We start from the raw sequence: 7913 nt of genomic DNA on the forward strand, positions 1-7913 counted from the left end.
TTGAGGTTGCCCCCTTGGCTCTTTCGGGCCTAAGAAATGCTCACTGCGAATGATCTCATCCCTCAGTACCTCAGTTTGCCACTTGTACCTTTTCTTTTTCCTGGGCAAACTTCAGCAGCCGCCTCCTCCTCCAACTGCCTTCACCCCTTTAGTCCAGGCAAACCAAAAGCATAAGGAGAAAACCGCAGTGAGGACTGGAAAAGATCCAACCACCAGGCCTGCACACTCCAGAGCACTCCTCAACAGAGGGCTCAGCGTCCCAGAAATGCAAACCCTACTGTAAACAGCTAGACTGGGGGTCGGGGAACACTTTGCTCTCAGTTTCCTGGCTGCTAAGGGATCGAATCCCTATTTCCTGATGTAGGACAGATGTCCACTGTCCAGGGATCTCAGCTGGGCCATGCCTAAGGAGTCTGTGATGGTTTGAATGAGCACGGTTCCCATAGCTGTGTATATTCAAATGTGTGGCTCCCTGTTGGTGAACTGTTTGCAAGGACCAGGAGGGGTGGCCTTGTTGGAGGAGGTGCACCATTGAGGGTGGGCTTTGAGGTTTCTAGTGTCTCTCTGCCTTCTAGCTTGGGATGATGTCTTAGTTAGGGTTTTATTGTGTGGAGAGACTCCATAACCATATCTTGTCACAATGAAGGAAGGAGTGTGTCTTGGGCAGGGCATCTTCACTGACAAGGGACAGAATGAGACATGAAGGAAGCTCTAGATGTCACTTACATGGCTGTTACCTGAATGGACAGTTTCCAGGGGTGGAATGAAGGGGCTTTCAGTCAAGGAGGGCTTGCACTTCAGAGCAGTAAACTAAAACTGGGCTAAAACTGTGATGTTATGGAGGCCAGAGGACAGTTTGTGGGAATTGATTCTCTCTTTCCCCCAAGTGGATTATGGGGATTGAACTCAGGTCATCAGGCTTAGCTGCAAGTGCCTTTACCCACTGAACCACCCTCCTGGCCTTGTTTTGTGAGTCGGGATCTCCCTATATAGCCAATGCTGGTCTCCAATTAATGATTCTCTTGCCTGAGCTTCATGAGTGCTGGGATTGTAAGTGTGTGCTAGCATGATCAGCAAAGACATGTTTTTACTATTATTTTGATTGTTATGGTTTTTTTTTTTTTTTGGTTTTGGTTTTGGTTTTTTGAGACAGGGTTTCTCTGTATTGTTTTGGAGACTGTCCTTGAACTCGCTCTGTAGACCATGTTGGCCTCGAACTCACAGAGATCCGCCTTCCTCTGCCTTCCAAGTGCTGGGATTAATGGCATTTGCCACCAACACCCAGCGATTATTATGATTTTGAGACAGGGACTCACTATGTAACCCTGACTGGCTTGGAACTTAGTAGGTAGACCAAGCTGCCCTCAAAGTCACAGAGATCTACCTTTTTGCCTTTAATTCCTAAGTACTGGGATTAAAGGTATGTATACCTGGCAAATGCATAATTATTTAATAATGGGTTTTTAACCATCTCTCAGCCAAACAGCAGTTCCTCTTCACGTGCTGGCTCTGCCGGAACCTTGATCTCGGATCTCCAGCCTTCAAGTATGATGAGAATGAAAGCTGTTACAAACCACCCAGTTCACAGTCATTGTTTTGTTGTTTATGTTTTATTTTTAGGTTAAGTCTTAGTTAGGATTTCTATTGCTATGATGAAATACCACGACCAAAAAAAAAAAAAAAAAGCAAGTTGGGGAAGTAAGGGTTTATTTGGCTTACATTTCCACATCATAGTTCATCACTGAAGGGAGTCAGGACAGGAACTCACACAGGGCAGGAACCTGGAGGCAGAGGCCAAGGAGGAGTGCTGCTTACCAACTTCCTTCCCATGGCTTGCTCAACCTGTTTTCTTATAGAACCCAGGACTACCAACCCAGGAATGGCACCACCCACCATGGGCTGGGCCCTCCCCCATTGGTCACTAATTGATCTCAAGGAGGTACTTCCTCAACTGAGTGACTCTAGCTTGACACCCAAAATCAGCCTGTACAAGTTATTCAAGAAAGGGGTTCTCACCAGATGGTGGTGGTACACGCCTTTGATCCCATCACGTGGGAGGCAGAAGAAGGAGGATCTCTGTGAGTTCAAAGCCAGCTTGGTCTACAGAGTGTGTGGGAGACAGCCAACTGACTAGTGGGTATCTGGAAAGCTGAGGGAGAAATAGTATTTGAACAGGATGTGAGAGGTGTCTGGACCGGAGAGGGTTAGGGCAGCAGTGAGGCAAAGAATTTGGACTTAGCCTGCTTGCTGAGAGAAAGCCATCACTCAAAACACATCTGAATCCTGCCCTGTTTCAGACCCCACTTTGCAGCCTGTTTCTCAGATCTCAGCACATAATCATTTGAGATTAAAGCCATCTCACGCAAGTGCCTTAGAGAGTAAATTGCATGGTGGGAAGGCAGGTAAGTGACATACCCCAGCAGTCAGGGCTGTGGGAAGGGCCGGGCTGAGCAGGATGGTGTCAACGACCAGACCCTCCCTCCTAGTCACTGGAGAGAACCACACTGAGTCCCACTGAGTCATGAAGACCTACAAAAGCAGTCAGCTTTATTGTAACAGGCGCTTATGTGGAGTTGAGCAAGTGGGTAGGGATGGGTGAGGTGTAAAGGCCAATAATATTCCACTACGTTAGCAGTAGCTGGGCAGAGGCTGTTTTGCTGAGACACGTTGCCAAACTCTAGCCAGGCTCAGGAAGTTCCACTAGACCTTGCACCCGGGCCTTTTTAGGCCCAACAAGTTACCATGGCCACTTGACTGTGGTACAATCAATACTGCCACCCTCTGGAAGGTGCAGCTTAAGCAGGAAGGCCATCTGGTTACTTCTGGTTGAATACCTCTTCAACTTTTGTTCCTAAGACCCTAGGCTGAGAAACAACAAAAGGATTTAAAGATGGATAGACGGAACCGTTAGTCACCAGGCGATGAGTAACTCCAGGGAGAACTGAAGCAATTTTTAGACTGGGTTCAGAAAGGCAGCGAGTCCTGAGAACAAAAGGCGTGTTCCCAGCCCGGGAGGAACCACAGCGCTATGTCCATCAAAAAGCAGGTGGACCAGCACCTGCTCCATTCTCCCTCCTGCAGAAGTCAGGTGATCGGCTTCCTCCAGGGAGACTTGCCACTGTGGAGAGCTGGGTACAGCTGGCTTCTGGGGCAGTCCCCCCACCCCTGCCACTAGACACAGACTGAGGCCAACTTTCCTACCTCAGTCTGGCTCCAGGACCTTGGCCACTCTTCCCACTGCCACTTGCGTCCCAATTGGCTGTCCAGATTGTATCGATCTGTGATCGATCAATCTATCAGTCTATGTCACTGTACCGGGTTGTTTATAAAAGGTGCCCACAAGTCAAGTGGTTCAAGCCTGTGATCCCAGGACTTGGGAAGATAAGGCAGGAGGATTGCCACAAGTTTGAGGTCAGCCTAGGCTAAATAGTGAGAATCTGGCTAACCAGAGCTACATAATGAGATTCTGTCATTAAAAGAAAAAAAAAACTGGTGGCACACACCTTTTATCCCAGCACTCAGGAGGCATAGGCAGAGGCAGGCAGATCTCTGTGAGTTCAGAGCAGGCTTGGTCTACAGGGTCAGTTTCAGGACAGGCAGGGCTACATAGACTCTGTTAAAAGAAAGGAAGGAAAAAGAAAGGAAAAGAAAGGAAAAAGCAAAGGAAGGCACCTACCAGGAAGCTGGGGGGGGCAGCAGTGACAAAGACTGGAGTCTGAGACTCACGTGGCCCTGGGGTGCTTCCTTCATCCTGGTGGGCCTCTGCCCCTCAGACTCTGAAAGTCAGTCTTTCCCGTGTTTCTTGGTGCCTGACACTGGGTGGTTGCCACAGGAGAGCCCCATGGGCCTGTCTGTACCCCCCTTTGGGAGGGCATGCAGCTGTCACAAGTCACTATGCTTGCTGGCTGAAAGCTTGGTGGGAATAGTGTGTTGTTCTGTCTCAGAGGTGTCCTGCCCTGTCCCAAGGATGTCTAGTAGATACAGGAGATCATGGCATAGTTCCTGCCCAGTCCCAAGGATGTCTAGTAGATACAAGAGATCATGGCATAGGTTCTGCCCAGTCCCAAGGATGTCTAGTAGATACAAGAGATCATGGCATAGGTTCTAACCAGTCCCAAGGATCTCTAGTAGATACAGGAGATTGTAGCATTGTTATGCCAAGTTCCTGAGGCCCCAAAAAGACCATCCAGGAGCCGACTCACTGATGCAAACGCATAAGCTTTAATGTTAAGTTACAAGCCTCGGCAGGGACCCTATCCAGCAATCTGGCATAGCAGCTGCCAGAAAAGAGTGTCTGGCCTCAATTGCAAGGGGTTTATACAGGAAAAATCCACAAGCAGGGTGGTATGTGCCTTGGCTGTTCAGGATTGGGTAAGAATAGGTGACCTTTGGATTCACTGACGTGGGGGCTAGGGGAATTTCAAAATTGTTATTTATGGTTGTCCACAAGGACAGTTATGACGAGGTATTATTTACCAAAATTAGTCATTGCCTAACCACCTGGATGGGGCAGTTTTGACCGGGTGGGCACAGTTTGGGTGCTCCTTGGAACTGTTTATGGTTCCTTGACTGAAGCTGAATCAGCCTTGTGCCATGCAGGGAATTTCTCAAGGTGGCTTTTTCTGAGGATGGAGTTAACTTTATCCTTTCCAGTTTACCTTGCTCTTATAGACATACATTCTGGCAGCTTTTGCAGGCTCAGAATAGTCCAAACCAGTCCCTTTTCTTCCCCTGGATTTAAGTTTGTTTTTCTTCATTTTGTTTCTGGAAACAAGTTCTCCTGGGGCAGTCTGGGCTGGCCTGAACTTGAGATCCTCCAGTCTTAGCCTCCCTAGTGCTGGGACCACAGACTCAGCTGCATTGTGCTTTTAAACAAAACTTTGGCTTGGCTTGGGGTTTGTTGATGGAGACACAGTATTTAGTTGAGGAGTCCGTAAAACAAAATTCCTTCTAAGGTCTGTCCATCAGCTGTGCAAACCAGTCTCACGGCTGCAATTTCAAGCCATCCTAACCTCTGAGGTCCTAGTTATAGCCTCAGTTTCAGAGAGAAATCAGTTGCCATACTCTGCTTGACAAGCTGCAGGACCTGGGTGGGAATGATGCCTTGTTGGGATGTGCGTGTGTGTGTGTGTGTGTGTGTGTGTGTGTGTGTGTGTGTGTGTGCGTGCGTGCTGGGGGCAGGCAGCTTCCCTTACCTAGAGTTGAAAGTAAAGGTCTTTTCTAGGCTACCTTCCTGAGAAAGCTGGTAGGCCAAGGCTGGAGGCACCATGGTAACCAGCCCATTGGCAAGGCATTTGCCACAGAAAAGTCATGACCCTGCTGGACCCACCCCAGGGCTGCCAGAGTCCATGAAGTGGGCAATAATTCAGTTAGACTCAGCAAAAGGTTACATCTAGGTGTCTTGCTACATACCTATCATTGCCAAACTTTGGAGACTGAGACAGGGATCTGAGTTTGAAGTCTGCCGGGATTATATGGGGGAGATTCTGCCAAAACCAACCCAACCCACTAGGGAATGTCTTAAGGCAAAGCAGTGGTTGAACCAGATACTATTTCCTGGCTAAAGAGGACTTGCTTTGGGACTGAGGGGTACACTATTTGGTCTGTGGTCTCCAGGAGTCATACTGCAGTCTGGGCACACTCAAGTCCCTGTCACTCTAGAGGAGGCTCAACACAGTCTGGCGAAGGCCTGAGGCTGTTCCATGCTGCATGAGCAGAAAGAGAAAAGGACAGACAGGAACCATGGGGAGGGACGCTTGCTCTCAGGGCTCTGTGCCAGGGAGCTTCTGTTCACAGCTGATTCTCAAATCCTCAAGCGAGCCACAGAGGAGACAGCCTGTGCAGGGAAACTGAGTGAGGCTCAGCTCTGAGCTCCACACTTGACTTTCTGAAGGTGTCCTGCAGACCAGAGTCTCAGCTGCATAGACACTATCCCACAGTTCCCTGGGCTGGGGTCACAAAGACATATGAGTTCTAAGTTAACAGTGACAATGGCCACCATTCAAGAGCTATCCTTGAGCTTCTTTCTCTAACCCTCCCTTAGCCCAGCATTGTAAACAAAAGGACACACCCAAATTGTTCCGATGTTAAGGGTTAAAAAATCTTATAATCTGGGACACGTGGTTGATTCAGGGTTTAAAAATCTTATAATCGACAGGCGTTGGTGGCGCACACCTTTAATCCCAGCACTCGGGAGACAGGGGCAGGCAGATCTGTGTGAGTTCGAGACCAGCCAAAAGAACTTGCCACAAAACCAGGTCATTGAATTAGATTCTTGGAGCCCACATGGTGGAAGGAGAGAACTGACTGCAGGTTTTCTTCTGATATCACATGCACACCATGGAGTGTGTGTACCCCCCACATCCATCCTCTTTACACAGAGAACTAACCACAGGTTTTCTTCTGATATCACATGCACACCATGGAGTGTGTGTACCTCCCCACATACATCCTCTTTACACAGAGAACTAACCACAGGTTTTCTTCTGATATCACATGCACACCATGGAGTGTGTGTACCCCCCCACATCCTCTTTACACACACACACACACACTAAGTTAATAAAATGTAAATGAAAAACTTTTTGCCAGACAGGATGGCACACCCCTTTTAACCTCAGTACTCACATAGCAGAGAAAGGTAGATCAATGTGATTCTGAGACCAACCTGGCCTACACAACAAGTTCTAGACAAGCCAGGGCTATGTAGCAGGAACCCTTGCTTAGAAATCAGAATTTGTAATCCCAGCACTGAGGAAGTAGAAACAGGCAGATCCCTGGGGATTCATAGCCAGACTGCCTAGACTAAGAGACACTTTCCAGGTCCTACAGGATAGCTACATTCATGCATGCATATATAAACTAAGGCAGATCCAGGTGTGGCTGTTCACACCTTTAACCTGGCACTCAAAGGCAGGTGGATCTCCGTGAGTTCTGGGCCAGGCAGAACTCAAAAAAGCAAACACACACACACACACACACACACACACACACACATGCTGGGATAACTGGCAAGATAAAATGTGTTGCATGAAGTATGTTTAGTACACACACCAAATGTGCACTAAATGCTTTTATCAGCAAGCACTTAATTATTCCTACAATGTACTCCATTTAATTAATCCAGTCAAGCATTGCTTACAATGTGTTTCCTCTCTGTTCACTTTTTCTGGTGCTGGGATTAAATCTAGGGCCTTGGCACCTACTTCCTTTTTCTGTTTACCCTAAGCAATGCAGATCCTTCTCTCTTCAGAGCTGACCTGGTCCCCCAGGACCGTCACCAAGATACTGCAAACTTGACATGCTGGCCTCTGCCACCAATCTGTGAACCTAGAATCTGTGACCACAGGAGCTCAGAAGTGCTGGATCTGGAGATGGGACTAGGGAAAGGTTCACTTTCCCCGGGATTTAGAGTACTTAGTGCAGAAGCATCAAGTCTGTCCCCCGTGAGTGGCTCTGAGAAGGTGGACTTGAGTCTGGGGTTGGCTGGGATATTGAGGAGGGACACGTGGCTTAACTCCAGGGCAACTTAAATCAGACAGCCTTACTGGGTCTGGGAGTTCACGCAGGCCGCGTGGCAGGAGGGATTCCTGGGATCTGTGAGAGTCTTATGGCGCTAGAACTCGGTGGGAGCTCTTTGGACAACAGTTCCCATAGGGTGATCAGCGCCACGAGCTAATGAGGCGGATTGGTGAGGAATGAATGTACCATACTGGAGAGTGTGTCCCAGGTGTGTCTGCTGATGCAGACGACCGCTCACGTGCTGCAGCATAGGGGAGCCCCTCCAGCTCAATTCCACAAGTCCCTTTTCCCGGAGGGGCGTGGCCTGCGCGTGGCACCGCCTCCAGCCCGCCCCTCGCCGCGCGGGACTGGCGGGTTAGCAGCCAGGCCTGTTGAGGTCAGAGGAGGCGGGC

The sequence above is a fragment of the Mesocricetus auratus genome, unplaced genomic scaffold, assembly GCF_017639785.1.
Source record: "Mesocricetus auratus isolate SY011 unplaced genomic scaffold, BCM_Maur_2.0 Super-Scaffold_100027, whole genome shotgun sequence".
In the NCBI taxonomy this organism is placed as follows: Eukaryota; Metazoa; Chordata; class Mammalia; order Rodentia; family Cricetidae; genus Mesocricetus; species Mesocricetus auratus.